Raw genomic sequence first — 15134 nt, forward strand, 5'->3', positions numbered from 1 at the left:
TTTGAGTTTTTAGGACATTAAGGTGTAATTGTTGTGTTTTAGAGGCTGTGGGTTGTTACTTGATAGTTATTTGAGTTGCTGGTATTGTGTTGGTTGTTGAAATAGGTTGAAATTTTATTTTTAGAGGTTTTGGTCAGGGGAAAACGCAGGAGAAGTGCTGAAAAATCTGGGTTCATAGGGTCGTACCGCGACCCGTGTGAACCCTATGCTTGGGGTTTTTTATTTTTGCCTAGGGGCGTCGCGACCCTTCAGGGTTGAGTTGCGGTGTGTGTCCCTGGGAACGAAGGGGGCTGGGAACCTCTGACTTAAGTCCCGCTGCAACACCAGACATAAATGGCCAAATAAGGCTTTTTAGCTTGGGAACTTAAACTTTAGGGCTCCGGAAGGATCCTACAACCTGGTTTAGTGGAATTCAAGGTTCCGAAGGCTAGTATGTTATTCCGATTATTTTAATTGGTTTAGGTTTTGATGGTTCTCCACTATTGCATTGTGACTAGGTTATACTGCTATGGCTCGGGATTAAGGATCGTGCCCGGGATCACCTTATACAGTCAGCTCGGGACTGAAGGTAAGAAAACTGTTTGTGCACGTAGAGCAGGGCATGGCCCAACTATAGGTGCTTGTATTATGCTTAGTGTTTACCGAGATTTTTGGAAACTATATTAATAAAAAGTAAGCGAGATTAATGATATGGGATTTAGAAGATATAAACAAGATTTTTATGTGGTTGGGGCGTTAATGAGCCTTATTCCAAGAGACAGTTGTATTAGAGCTTGGAAAGTCTATAACAATGGAGTTTCTCTTTATGCTTTGGCAGAGTAACTGTATATCAACCAAACCGAGGTCCCTTCTCCAATGCTCTGTAACCTGTATTTATAGGCTCACAAGAGCACTGGGCTTGGGCCGGGCTGACCCGGGCGCAACAAGGACACAAATACCACTGGCTTCTCTATCGGAAGCCCAATACACAGGATAAAAATATAAAAGACAAAGAACGATTAGAGCCCACTGGGGGAGCCCAAGGCCTATCTATCACCCGACAAAATGGGGCTTTTGGTCTGGGCATTCTGAGTTACGAGGCAGATTCAGGGGACAAGATCAGTCAGTGTAGTGGCGGCACAGGTCTGAACCAGCGGCGCACAATCCCGAGGTGGCCTTTTCCGCAGGAGAAAAGTGAGGACAACTCCCCTGCGTCATGGGGCGGAGTCAAGGTCACAGATGCTTTATCCTGCCATCCCTGAGGACTTGACCCGGGTTCGTTTACCTCTGTCCCTCTTTGTTTACCGCAGGCCCAAATCATCTACATAGAGCCCGGACCGTTTACCAGGCTCCGGGAACGTTTACATACATCTCGACCGTAACCTTAAACAGATGTACGTCTCTCGGATGATCGTCCCGGATCATCCTTCCTGGACACTGTTCGGGTTTGGACCCACACGGCCCGTCGACGCCGGTCATTTCCTGCTAAATGGGTCTGGGCTGGGCCCAACCCCAATTGCCCAGTTAGTAGGCTTGGACCACCGTCTCGGGCCCAAGGTAGGAAATGGGGATTACATTTACCCCCCAAGCCTTCACCTGGGTCTGCGAGGTGGAGGCTTGCCTTGCTCCCGGATACTCCACGGTTATCTTCCCGGTTCGGGCTTAGAATCGTGGGTCTGTGACAAGGGCAGTGTGCGCTGGGCGCACGCGGAGCGCAGACCATTTTCGTGATGTGGGGAACATGTGTTGCCCAGCGACAACTGCAACGATGGCACTTGACCTCGAAAGGTCACCTAACCACCTCAAGGGTTGCTAGGCCTAGGCTAGTGCGTTAGCAAGGATTCTGAAGTGTCCCATCCGCATGGGGGTCCTTCATTAATGCTTCTGCACTGAGGTGTATCGTAGGATGGGGTGACCTTAGACATTCCCCCCTCCTGGGATGTTGGATTGAAATGGAAAGGATCCAGCACTCGAGTGCTCATTAATGCCCCTGCACGATCTTGGACCGTCTGATGGGTGATTTCCTATCCGCTGGATCAGAGACCAGGATTTGGAGTCTCTATAAATACTCCTTAGGCATTCATTTGAAACTTTTACACTCTCGAGAGAACTGAGGATCTGTTTATGTCTGATCACACCGACGACATCTTCCACCGCCTGCTTACTCTGCGCCGTTGCCTTTTTCAAATAGTTCCAGCATCTGCACCTCTGCCTGAGCATACGTCCTCGGCCTATCCTGTCGATGAGCTGCTGATCTGCCTTTGCCAGTTCAAGAACAAGATTCTGCCGTCCCTGTCGCCAGACAACCACCATCTTTCACGGCCAGCCATTCATAGTAAGTCCTCCTGTCCTTAACCTAAATAGAAACATGAACGTAGGTTCTGTCCTTTTGCTCATATGTTTAGGTTGCTAGAACTTGTTTATGCTTAGGACTAGTGCTAGGAAGGCAGTTTGGTCTGGGTCACTCCGGGTCTGGATGCTTCCCGGACAGGCGGTGGAACCTATTTAGTAGCCCATTTTTCATTCCCGATCTAGGTCTCGTGGTTCTTTTTTGAACTCGGACCTGATCCGGAGGGGACTCCAAGCAGTCCATAGGAGGCCCCTCGTACCTTAACCGACTTTCTTGGGTTTTGGTATTGACTGCTTGGTTTGTCTTGTCTTTGCTCCCAGATCATTAGCCATGACGTCGGGTGTCACCCTTCACTCGGAGGAAGAAGTCAATAAGGCCCCCGTCCTCCTTCTCGGGTCCCAGACCCCCAAAGGCAACAGATGGGAGATGGACACGGTACCGAATCTATTTTGGAACTACCAAATGATGTACGTCCTGGAGAGATGCTTGGGCATAGAGTCTACTCCCGGAATCTTCCACAACCGCTTGGCCAGGATAGAGGAGCGGGCGCACACTTCCGTGAACGGGTTCGGGGCCTGGAGCGCTGGCCACATCAGTTCGGGAGCCACACTCCCGCTTCACGACTACTTTGTGCGCTTCCTAACATACGTGGGGATCACACCCTTCCATCTTCTGCCCCAAGCCTACCGATTGCTTGCGGGATGGTGTGTCTTCTACGTTGCGAAGGAGATCGCGGAGCCGACCCCCGCGGAAATCTTGTACTTCTACAAGATGGAACCACAGGTCAATGCCAAGGATAAGACCTTGGACGACTTCTACAAGCTGAAGTCGCGGGGAAACTACCCCACTCCTACAAGCACCTGGAAGCATCCCCCGGACGTCCGACATTACTATTCATGACATCCAGGTTCCTCGTGGAGAAGAACCCCATGTTGCTGCTGGACTTCCAGCGAGAGGGTAAGTGCTTCCCCGACCCTTACTTGGCCGGTTTCTCTTTTTCTTTTCCTTTTTTATTTCTCACCGTATTACTTCGGGTGGCAAGACCTTTTGCCCATACTCCTCTCACCCAGTTCATCTTGGACCGGAAGAGGTTTTACTCTGGGCTGAGCGCAGAAGACCTGGACGTAGGAGGCTACGTCCATACCAAAAATCTCCGACTGGTTAGACTACTCGCGACCCACCAGACTATCGACGTCCTGAGCCTTCGAGGAATACAGTGCGAGAAGAATTCCACCATACCGGAGCAACTGGCCCTGGAGCACATCAGGGAACTAGAGGTTGCGGCACGCGCACGCGGCCAAGCAGAAGAGGGACTTAACCCAGTCGGAGGCGGCCGCTTCTGTGGAGTTGGAAGCCCTCTTGGAGGAGGCATTGCCGAACACGGGTACCCACGGGGCTAGCGTATCAGGGCAAGGTAACTCACCTTTGATCTTAACTTATGCTCCCCAAGTTGGGGACTTAGCTAAGGATAGGCTAGTACTTCGAGGCCCCGTGTTCGGGGCTGACGGGGAGATGAGACCTTCGTCTCCCGTTCCTGTAGGCTCGGAAGTTCTCATGTTTTTGTCTAAGTTCCTTCAGTGCGGGAATTTCCTAAAACTGGATGACATGGGGGATCGAGTCTACTTTTTCACGTTAGATGAGTTGAGTCACGCCCGGGGCTTAGACAAGGGTTCGTCCTGGGTCACTCTTAGTTTTGACTTCTATGTTCCTGTTAATCGTACTAACTCTTTTTCATTTGCATTTTTTGCAGGAGACTCTGACATGTCTGATCCCATGGATGAGATGAGACAGCTTCTCGAAGTCTGGGCCGCGAGGGCGACCAGGGTCGCAGCAAAAAAGGCCGCCAGAAAACACCTGAGGCGCCAGGCCCGGACCCCTCCCGCAAGAGGGAGACGACCCGGCGAGGTCGCAATTGCCGCAGTCCCTGTTACGGCCGTGGACCTGGCTGCCGTCCCCAGCCTTGCCCAACCCCCAGTAATCGATCTGGTGCTGGAACCAGCGGTAAGCCAGAGTTCTGGGAAGAAGGCCTTGGACTTGGGCACAGCGGAGGCTGAAACCGGGAACAAGAGGCCCTGGCCGAGGCGGGCTGGCTCGGCCGGAGAGTTATACGGGTAAAGCCGCCTCGCCACGAAGGAGATTCTGGCAACACCGGCCCTCCCCATACATCCGGCCTTACCCGAGGAGGGGGAAGCCATCTTGCAGGACGAGTAGTCCAGGCTCATTTCCCAAACCTGGGAGAGTGGCCGGGAAAGGAGGGATGAGACGTACAAGGCCCTGAAGATTCGTCGTCAAGTTGAGTTCGCTGAGCGCCCGACGGCCTTTAGCGTCCCCCAGCTGATCGTGGATCGGCCAGCCGCTGAGACGGGCTTTCGCCCTAAGCTGGGGCAAGACACGGCCCCTTTCGCGGCGGACTTGCTGGACCAGGTGGGGAACACCATGTCCAACCTCCAACTCAAATGGTATGCCACCATCGCCAACCCGGACATGTTGTTCATCTCCCAGGCCCTCCGACATCAGGCCACCGCTGTAAGCTTGCTTCGTATTTTTTCTTCTCTTTTTTTTTTGTTTATAAGGATTCTCCTAACTTTGCTTTGTTCCAGGACGCTCTGCTGTCCCATCGGAATGCTGACCTGGTGGCCGAGGCGGCCATGAAGATGGAAACGATCTAGCTGGAGCTGGAGGCGGTCGTAAATCAACGGGAGGCCGCCAAGGAGGCCCTGGCTAGGGAGACGACCTAGGCTCGGGAGTCCTTGAACAAAGTGGTTGCTCAGGCCGATGCAGATCGCGCGGAGTTTGACTGCGTCAAGGCTAAGCTTGAAGAAGCCATGTCCCGGAAAGAAACCGAGGCTAATGAGAAGGTAGCCCTTCTGGAGGCGAAGCTTCTTAGAGCAAAGGTCGCACAGGAGGTGGCTGCAACTCAGTCTATCCTGGACGGGGAGAAGGTCCAAAGCTTGGAGGACCGGGTCTGTGAGCTGGACGGCTCTCTTCGTGAGGAGAAAGCGGCTGTAACTACCCAAATTCGCTAATAAGGCTTAAGGGCCTTGATTAGTGTGCCTGGAGGGCATAATGGGAATTACGTGTGACTTTGACAAGTAAATGCATGATTATGATTTAAATCATGATATATGACTATTTGAATATTTGAGATGCATGACTATGGGTATTAGTATGCATGTAGGCCCTGATTAGGTTACAAGGGCATAATCGTAATATTGGCCAATATGGGCATAGCTGTATTGATATATGTGATAATTGTTAAGACCACAATATTATGTGGATATATCTGTGATCTGTGACTCGAGATGATCCTAGTGAGCAAAGTAGCGGAAAATTCATGGCGGGGATTTATACCCGGTTCGGGGTGAGCCTAGGGGTATAAATGAGAATTTAGTGAGTGTATTGGAGTCCACTTTGACATCGAGGAATATTACTGGTGAATAATTAGGTATCGGGAATTAAGCGGTAAATATTAGAAACACTCGAGGAGTTAGCGGGAATTGGGATGAAATGACTAAAATGCCCTAAGTGGATTAAAGGGTTTAGACTTAATAGGGAGGGCATAATAGTCATTTGGCTTACAGGAGTTAAGTGTCACTAGGGCTTTATGTTAGTGGAAGTTGTAGAAAAATATAGAAGTCTGAGGAAAGGGAGAAAAGAAGGAAAAGGAAGAAAAAAGAAAGGGAGAAAATAGAGCTGGTATTCTCTAAGGTTGGTTTATGCTTTCTTCATCAATTTCTTGTGAATTTTTGGAGCAAAGCTCAGAGAGGAGGTAGGTTAGGCTGAGCATCAAGGGTCCTAAGCTAGGCTTGGAAAATTGGTAGAGGTTTAGCAAGAACACCCTAACACTTGAGGTAAGGTTTTGTAGTTTCTTTAGTTTTTGGTTTGGTTTTTGAACTATGGTGTATAAGCTGGACTTGATGGGAATTTTAGAGAATTCAGGCCAAAGGGTGAGGAAGAACAAGCTAAGGAGGTGTAGAGGTTGTCTTGAAATCGAAATCCCATTAAAGGTATGAAGTTCTAAACTTTAACTCTGATGTTTGACTGGTTTTTGCTGAGTTTCTGACCTTAGGGGCAGCTATGGTGAATTTTGTGATTTGGGATGCATGTGTTTGGGTTTTGAGTATTTGGGGTACTTGGGATGAGTGGAGTATGTTCATAAGGCTTTTTTTGAGTTTGGTGAAGGTTTGGAGAAGTTTTGGTTGAGTTTGGTTAGAGGAAATCGCAGGAAGAAAAACTGAGGTGGTGTCTGTCTGTGACTAGCGCTACAGCGATAGCCTTCGGTCGCTGTAGCGCTAGGCCATGCATGCTGAGGGGATTTTGCTTCTGTTTGTAGCGCTGTAGCGCCCTCCTAAGAGCGCTCTAGCGCTGCCCTATTTTCAGAAAGGGATTTTAGGGTTGTTTGCAAGGGTTTTTGACGAAGGGTTTGGGGTTTGATTCCACTACCTTGTAGCCCGGGGGCTCGGGATTGGCCCCGAGGCTAGGTTTTGGACTTGAGGATTGATGATGACTTTGGCCTATGGTTGTGTTTAGGTGAGCGCTAGGGCTCGAGGAGGATCGTGCTCAAGGAGTCGAGTGATCAAAGCTAGCGAATTGAAAGGTAAGAAAACTGCATTCGACTATATGCTTGTGATGGGACTAAGTGCTCCCGATATTTGTATTATGTCAATGATGGTATTATGCCATGGGACATGTGATAGCGGCCTAAGAGTGTCGTACACAGTATTTGCGCACAGGGCACAGCTTGGCCACTGGTAGCCGAGGACAGCTTAATATTCACTGAGCTCGGTTTAAGCGGGCCGGAGTCAGTGGGATAACGGAGGGAGCGGCTTGAGAGCGCTAGCCCTAGTTATCATTTGTGAACTGATATATGATATGAGTTTATATGTTTAGTATGTGGAATACTTGAATATACTGAATGCTTATATGGTTGAGAATATGTGATGCAATATGAGATATTGGTTTGTCTGTTGATTGCTTATGCCCTGTTGTTGTGTTTTCTTGCTGGGCCTTGGCTCACGGGTGCTACGTGGCGCAGGTAAAGGCAAGGGAAAGTTGGACCAATCCTGAGGTGGAGAGCTGCAGGGTTGAATGTACATAGCCAGCTGTTCGACCGCCATGGTCGAGGAGTGGATCAGGACAGGGATCGCCTAACTATCTGTTTTGCCTTAATATAGCTTATTATTGTCTTTAAACCTTATGACTTTTGTAAACGGTCTTTAAACTTAATATTTTTGGGATCTCGTGTAAACAGGAAATGTCTCTTTATGAAAAATGTGGCTTTTGAGACCAAAGCATTTTAACCCTAGTTCCTTTATAGTTTCAATAACACGTTTTTAACTGAATGACTTGATTAGCAAGTCTAGCACTTTATAAACACACAGTGTAGCGGTCTTGGCTATCCAGGGCGTTACAGCGGCGCATGACGAGACCCACCACGGAAAGGAGCAAGCAGACGATATGCTGTGCGTTACCTTCGAGGAGGCCATCTACATGACCTGGTGCAAAGACAAGAGCATGAACCTCCTAATCTTTCCCGACCCGGACTCGAAGAGGGCCGAAATCGTGGCCAAGGAGAAGGAAGACGCGGAGCTTCTGGAAGATGAAGCCTAGGCCCAGATCCCAACTTCGCCTCTTTTATATTTATTATTTTTGTAATAACTTTTACGGACATGTACGCGTCCAAGACAATTTATGTTGCCTCATCCGGTTTATGTTATTTTTGTTATTCCTTAAAAAAAAATCTTTTTTTTTCACCGTGCATGACTGTTTCTGAGGGTTTGGTCCTGGTTCCAGCGGCCTGGACTAGACTTTTCCTGACTTTAACTTGTCAAATTGTCTTAATCCTACCCATTCATTCTTCAACTTCGAAAACCTAATGGCCAAGGCAAGCGATGTTCGAATAGTTTACTGCGGAACCTAGCTCCCCTACTCTACAAGTCGCGGGCCACGACCTTGCCCTGGGGCTTACTTGATGCATTATACCCCCAGACATCGTTCGTCCGGGGTGGGACAAGCCTGAGGCTTGGTCTTTTTTATTTATACCCCTGGACATCATTTGTCCGGGGCGGGACCAGCCTGAGGCTTGGTCCTCTTTTATTTATACCCCTGGAAATCATTCGTTCGGGGAGGGACCAGCCTGGGTCTTGGTCCTCTTTTTTATTTATACCCCCGGACATCCTTCGTCCGGGGCGGGACCATCCTGAGGATTGGCGCTCTTTTATTTATACCCCCAGACATCGTTCATCCGGGGCGGGACCAGCATGAGGCTATGTCCTCTTTTTTATTTATACCCCCGGACATCGCTCGTCCGGGGCGGGACCAGCCTAAGGCTTGGTCCTCTTTTATTTATACCCCCGAACATTGTTCATCCGGGGCGGGACCAGCCTGAGGCTTGGTCCTCTTTTTTATTTGTACCCCCAGACATCGCTCATCCGCGGCGGGACCAGCCTGAGGTTTGGTATTTTTTATTTATACCCCGGGACATCGTTCGTCCGGGGCGGGACCAGCCTGAGGTTTGGTCTTTTTTATTTATACCCCCGGACATCGTTCGTCCGGGGCGGGACCAGCATGAGGCTATGTCCTCTTTTATTTATACCCCCGGACATTGTTCGTCTGGGGCAGGACCAGCATGAGGTTTGGTCCTCTTTTATTTATACCCCCGGACATCGCTCGTCCGGGGCGGGACCAGCCTGAGGCTCAGTCCACTTTTTCATTTATACCCCCAGACATCGCTTGTCCGGGGCGGGACCAGCCTGAGGTTTGATCATCTTTATTTATACCCCCGGACATCGTTTGTCCGGGGCGGGACCAGCATGTGGCTTGGTCCAACGGGGTTTGTACCCCCTGGACCTTGTTGATCTGGATCGGGCTTGCGCCCTGCCTGGTATTTGTTCATACCGGGGATACCCCCACAAGTGAGCGAAGACTGGTCTGGGGTCACTTGGGTAGAATTTTCATTGTATGATAACCTTTCTTTATGGCATTTTGCACACGCCATTTTTATTATTCAAGGGATCGCCCTGAGGCGTCCATTATTTACAACGAAAATACAAAAATGGAACACGCTCTCCTGACGACTGATAGTATTTACGGAGATGTTCCGCATTCCAGGCTCTTGGGACTTCCGTGCCATCGAGCCGCTTTAAACGGTACATCCCGGGGCACACTTTGTGGTGGATCTCGTATGGACCTTCCTAATTCGGGCCCAGAACCCCTACTCCCGGATCTTGGGTAGCAGGGAACACTCTTTGTAGGACTAGGTCGCTGGTTTCGAACCTTCGGCTTTTTACTTTTGAGTTGAAATGGCGAGCGATCTTGCCCTGGTACATGTTCAGCTACACTTGTGACTCCTCCCGGATCTCCACAATGAGATCTAGAGATTCCTGGAGTAAAGTGTGGTTCTGGGCGGGATCATACTTGTCTGTTCGGTGAGACGGGATGGTCATTTCGACGGGGATGACGACTTCACATCCATAGACCATGGAGTAAGGAGTGTGCCCGGTGGATGTCCTCTCGGTGGTCCTGTAAGCCCATAACACGCGGGGCAGCACTTCGGGCCACTTGCTTTTGCAGGCTTGAAGCTTTTTCTTCAACGTCCCTTTCAAGATTTTGTTGACGGCTTCTGCCTGCCCGTTTTCTTGGGGCCTGGCGACCGCAGAGAAGCTTTTGACGATAGCATGCCTTTCACAAAAATCTGTAAAGTGGACGCCGTCGAACTGCTTCCCATTATCGGATACAATCTTGTAGGGGAGGCCGTACCGACACACTATATGTTTTATGACAAAATCCAAGGCCTTCTTCGAGGTGATAGCGTTCATGGGCTCCGCCTCAACCTACTTGGTATAGTAGTCGGCGGCCACAATGGCGTACTTTAGTCCTCCTTTCCCGGTCGGAAGCGATCCTACCAGATTGATCCCCCACTCCGCGAAAGGCCAGGGGCTAGTCATCAAGGTTATCTCCATTGGCGGGGCCGGTGGGACCTTCATGTACCTTTAGCACTACTTGCACTTGTGGACGTTGTCAATACAGTCTTTCTTCATGGTTGGCCAGAAATATCCTTGGCGCAGGATCTTTTTCGATAGACTGAGTCCGACTGTGTGGTCTCCGCAGAAGCCTTCATGCACTTCATGCAGGATGGCGCTTATTTCACTCCCGGACACGCACCTGAGGTAAGGCATGGACAACCCCCGGCGATAGAGTTTTTCGTACATCATGACATATCTGTGGCCCTGGTATTGGAGCTTCTTGGCTGCGGCCCTATCTGCTGGCACCTCGCCGCTTGTTAGATAGCGGATAAGGGGTCCCATCCAAGACGTGGAGTGGTCAATGGCATTGATCGCGGAGACTTGAATGCTTAGGATAGGGAGATGGTTAACGGGGACTAGTCCGGATAGCTCTGCTTCAGCATCGGTGGCCAGCTTTGCTAATGTGTCTACAAACACATTTTGCTCTCTGGGGATCTGGCGGATGGAGTGCTTTTTGAACGCCTACAGCATCTCTCTCCTCTGAGTCACATAAGCCGACATTCTCTCTCCTTTGGTTTGATATTCCCCCGAGACTTGCCTGACAACCAGCTAGGAATCGATGTAGATCTCCAGGTTCGTGGCGCCTTCCTCCCGGGCTAGACGCAACCCGGCCAGCATGGCCTCATGCTCAGCTTCGTTGTTCGATGCCTTGAACTGGAAATCCAGGGCGTTTTGCAACTGGTGTCCTTAGGGTGATACCAGGATGATCCCGACCTCGTCCTCATTCTCATTCGAGGTCCCATCCACGAACACCTTCCATACGAGCACCGCGGGATTGTCCCCCTGGGTGATCCTGGAACACTCCACGATGAAGTCGGCTAGGGCTTTCCCCTTGATGGAGACCCTAGGAATGTAGGCTATATCAAACTGACTTAGCTCCATGGCCCACTTTAGGAGTCTTCCCGACGACTCGGGCTTCTGCAACACTTGCCGAAAGGGGTGGTTGGTCAGGAATTTTATGGAGTGGGCCTGGAAGTACGGCCGGAGTTTTTGGGACGCCATCTGCAGGCAAAAGGTCAGTTTTTTGATTAGTGGATATCGAAACTCGCCCCCAATAATCTCTTACTTACGTAGTATATCAGGAGTTGGGTCTTTTCCTCCTCCCGTACTAATGCAGCGCTGATCGCGTGCTCGGTCACAGCCAGATAGAGGTACAGAGGCTCCCCGTCCATCGGTTTTGCCAGGATTGGCGCTCGGGCTAGGTCCTCTTTCAGCTTTTGAAATCCTTCTCCGCACTCGGCCAACCACTCGAAACGCCAGCTTCCCCAAAGAACATTGTTCGTGGCCTTTGAAACGAAATGGCTTAGGGCGGCTATCGCCCGGTAAGACTTTGCACATCTCTATGCTTCCGGGGAGAGGGCATATCAATTAGAGCCTTGATCTTATCCCGATTGGCTTCTATTCCCTGGAAGCTCACTATGAACCCTAGGAACTTCCCGGAGGCCACACCAAAAGTACATTTCTTGGGATTCAGCTTCATCCCATACTTCCAAATGACCGCGAAGGCCTCGGCCAGGTCGTCCAAATGTCTCCTGGATGTCTTAGACTTGACCAGCATATCGTCGATGTAGACTTTCAAGTTTTGCCCCAGCTGGGCCCGGAACATTCGGTTGACGAGCCTCTGATAGGTGGCCCCGGCGTTCTTCAGCCCGAAGGGCATGACGATGTAGCAGTATATTCCCTTATCGGTTTGGAAGCTTGTATGCTCCTGGTCTGCCACATGCATGGAAATCTGATTATAGCCGGAGTAAGCATCCATGAAGCTTAATATCTCATACCCGGATGTCGCATCCACCATCTGGTCGATCCGGGGAAGAGGGAAGGAATCCTTTGGGCAAGCCCTGTTGAGATCTATGAAATTGATGCACGTCCCGTTCGGTTCCGGCACCAGAACGGGGTTGGCCAGCCACACGGGGTACACAGCCTCACGAATGAAGCTGATTGATGACATCTTCTCTACCTCTAGCTTGAGGGCCTCAGCCGTCTCCGTTCCCAATGGCCTTCGTTTTTGACGGACCAAGGTCGCGTTTGGGTCGATGTTCAACGCGTGGCAGATGATGTTGTGGTCGATCCCCGTCATATCTGAGTGAGACCAGGCAAGAATATCTTGGTTCTCTTTAACTTGTGCGATTATGGCGGCTCAGACCTCTGACGACAGATTTTTCCCGACATAGATTACCCTAGTCGGATTGGTGTCCCTAATGCACACCTCTTCAATCTCGTCCATGGGCTCCAGGACGCGATCATCTCCTATCCTCGGGTCTAGCTCATCTTCCTCCCGGATCACTCTTCCGGCAGGGGGAGGAGGAAATGGGCCGACGACTTCCTCAAAGGGTTCCTCCTGGACCATGTATATTGTGCGGGCGGACATTTGGTAGCACTTCCGGGCGCTCTTATGATCGCCCCGGACTGTCCCCACCCCTCCGTTGTCACACGGGAACTTCATGCAAAGATGCCGAATGGAGGTGATCGCCCTGAACTTGACTAGTCTGGGCCGGCCGAAAATGACATTGTAAGTAGTGGGGCAATCCACCACTACGAATGTGCAGAACTTGAACGAGTGCTACAACTCTCTCCCCAATGTTACAAGAAACTGGATCTTTCACATGGGGAGCCACGCGTCTCCATGGAACTTGTAGATCTGGGTTGGACACGATGCCAGATTTACTTCGGTCAGGCCAATCGTGGCAGTGGGTTTGAACAAGATGTTGACGGAGCTTCTGTCGTCCACCAGCACCCGAGACACCAGCTTGTTGGCGATCTGGGTGTCAATGACCAGCGGGTCATGGTGCGGGAAATGGACATTGCGGGCATCGTCCTCCGTGAAGGTGATAGGGAGGTTCATCTGTTTTGGGCGCTGAACCGGGGCCTGGACCAGAGCGCATACCTCCTGATCGTGGTCGAGCTCGCTGATCATTCCTGAATGGGCCTCCCAGGTGAGAGTCACTCGAAATGGTGGCCACATGCCCGTCCACGCGAGGGGGTTCCGTCCCGGATGGATAGGGCATTCCGGGGCCAAGTGTTTGCGTGACGGGGACCCCCTGAGGGGTTTACGCCACCGGGCCCTGCACGTATCCTCTCTGAGGCGGATATGTTCTGGGGTCACCCGGGACTCCTACAGGCATCCTGACCCACCGGTGGAGATGCCCTAGCTTGATCAGATTCTCGATCTCATCCTTGAGCTGCCGGCACTCTTCAGTCGTGTGGCCCATGTCCTTGTGGTAAGCACACCAGTTGTTGGTATCTCTCGGATTCCTCCCTCCTTTGAACATGGGGGCAAGCTTCCAGTAGTGAACCGCCCTTTCTGTGGCCAGGAAGATGTTCTCCCTAGTGTCCACCAGATTTGTGTATTATGAATATTGGGGCTGGTAGCCCCTTTTGCCTTTCTTAGCCAGCTCATACCGATTTTGGCCTTTGCCAGATCTCTTCCCTCGGGAGGGGTTTACACTTGCCTCCGTTCCTTCTGCCTACGACTGTTGGGCCTCGACGGGGGCAGCGTTGTGACCCGCTGGCGCGGCTCCATATCCGAAAAAGGGGGCAGACTAGACCGGGGCATACCCTGAAGTGGCAGGACCGTACACCGTAGGGGTGTAGGTAACCCTAGGCATGACTGCTGAACCTGGGACAATCGGGGCAGTGACGTAGGGCTGTGCCGGGAATTGCACCCCGTATCCTGGGAATGCGTGGGTACTGAGCTGAGGTGCTGGAGGCCATCCGAACGCCTGGATCTGAGCCTCCTCCCAATTTATGAAACCCTGGGCCCTCCTTATGAATTCTTCTAGAGTAGCCGCCTTGCTACACTGCATGTCATCCCAGAGGGGGGACCTGGCTCGGATTCCGAACTGTAATGCCACCAGGCGCTGTCCGTCGTCCACCTTGGTTTTGGAGGCCTCCTCGGTAAAACGTTGGATGTAGGCCCTCAGTGTCTTCGTGGGGAGCTGTTTAAGGTTGGCGAAGGCACTGATTTGCATGTCCATCCTCATGGCGGCCACAAACTGTTTGCGAAAAGCCGATTGCAGCCCTGAACAGGATTGGATGGATTCGGGCTTAAGTCTTTTCCACCACAACTCGTCGAGACCGCCTAGGGTGATCGAAAAGCAGAGGCACTTGCCGTCGTCACTAATGCGGGCCACGGTCATAAGCTAGTTGTACTGGGACAGATGATCCCTGGAGTCAGTGTTCCCGGTATAGGCAGTGAGGCTCGGTATCTTGAACCCCATGGGGAGCACAACGTCTAGGATGTGCCTCGCACAGGGCTATTTGTCCTCTTCGTCGGAGTCGGTATCCGCTCCTTCCTGCTTGCGGACCAAACGGTCAAAGACCTTTTTCGAAGCGGCCAGCTGCTCCATGAGCTGCCTGGGCGTGCCATCCTCTAGGGGGATTCTTTTGTTCCTCCTATCATTGATATTGTTCCTATGGTCGCCACCTCGGGGGAGGATCTTTTCCTTATGGGCCCACTGTTTTCGAGCGTTCAGTCCGTTGCGTAGGTCTACCCGGGACGTGTCGTCCCCTGAACTAAGGGCTTGACGCTCCTCGCTACGTGGGCCTTCCCAGCGATTTTTTTTTACCGAGGCACTGGGGTACAAAGACCTTTCCCGTCCGTCTCCCCCTGGGGCATGCCGGGGCCGAGCATCCCGCGGCTACGTCCCTTGTGGATTGGTCGGGTGGCCTGGTCCTGGGACGGGGCACACCTTCTCTTTCCTAGGGAGAATGGGTCCTGGCTTTCGTGACAGGGGTATTTTTCTCTCGGGTCTTTTCCCTGGCCTTCTTTTTCTCCCTGT

The sequence above is a fragment of the Humulus lupulus genome, chromosome 4 (genome assembly GCF_963169125.1).
Source record: "Humulus lupulus chromosome 4, drHumLupu1.1, whole genome shotgun sequence".
NCBI classification, from domain to species: domain Eukaryota; kingdom Viridiplantae; phylum Streptophyta; class Magnoliopsida; order Rosales; family Cannabaceae; genus Humulus; species Humulus lupulus.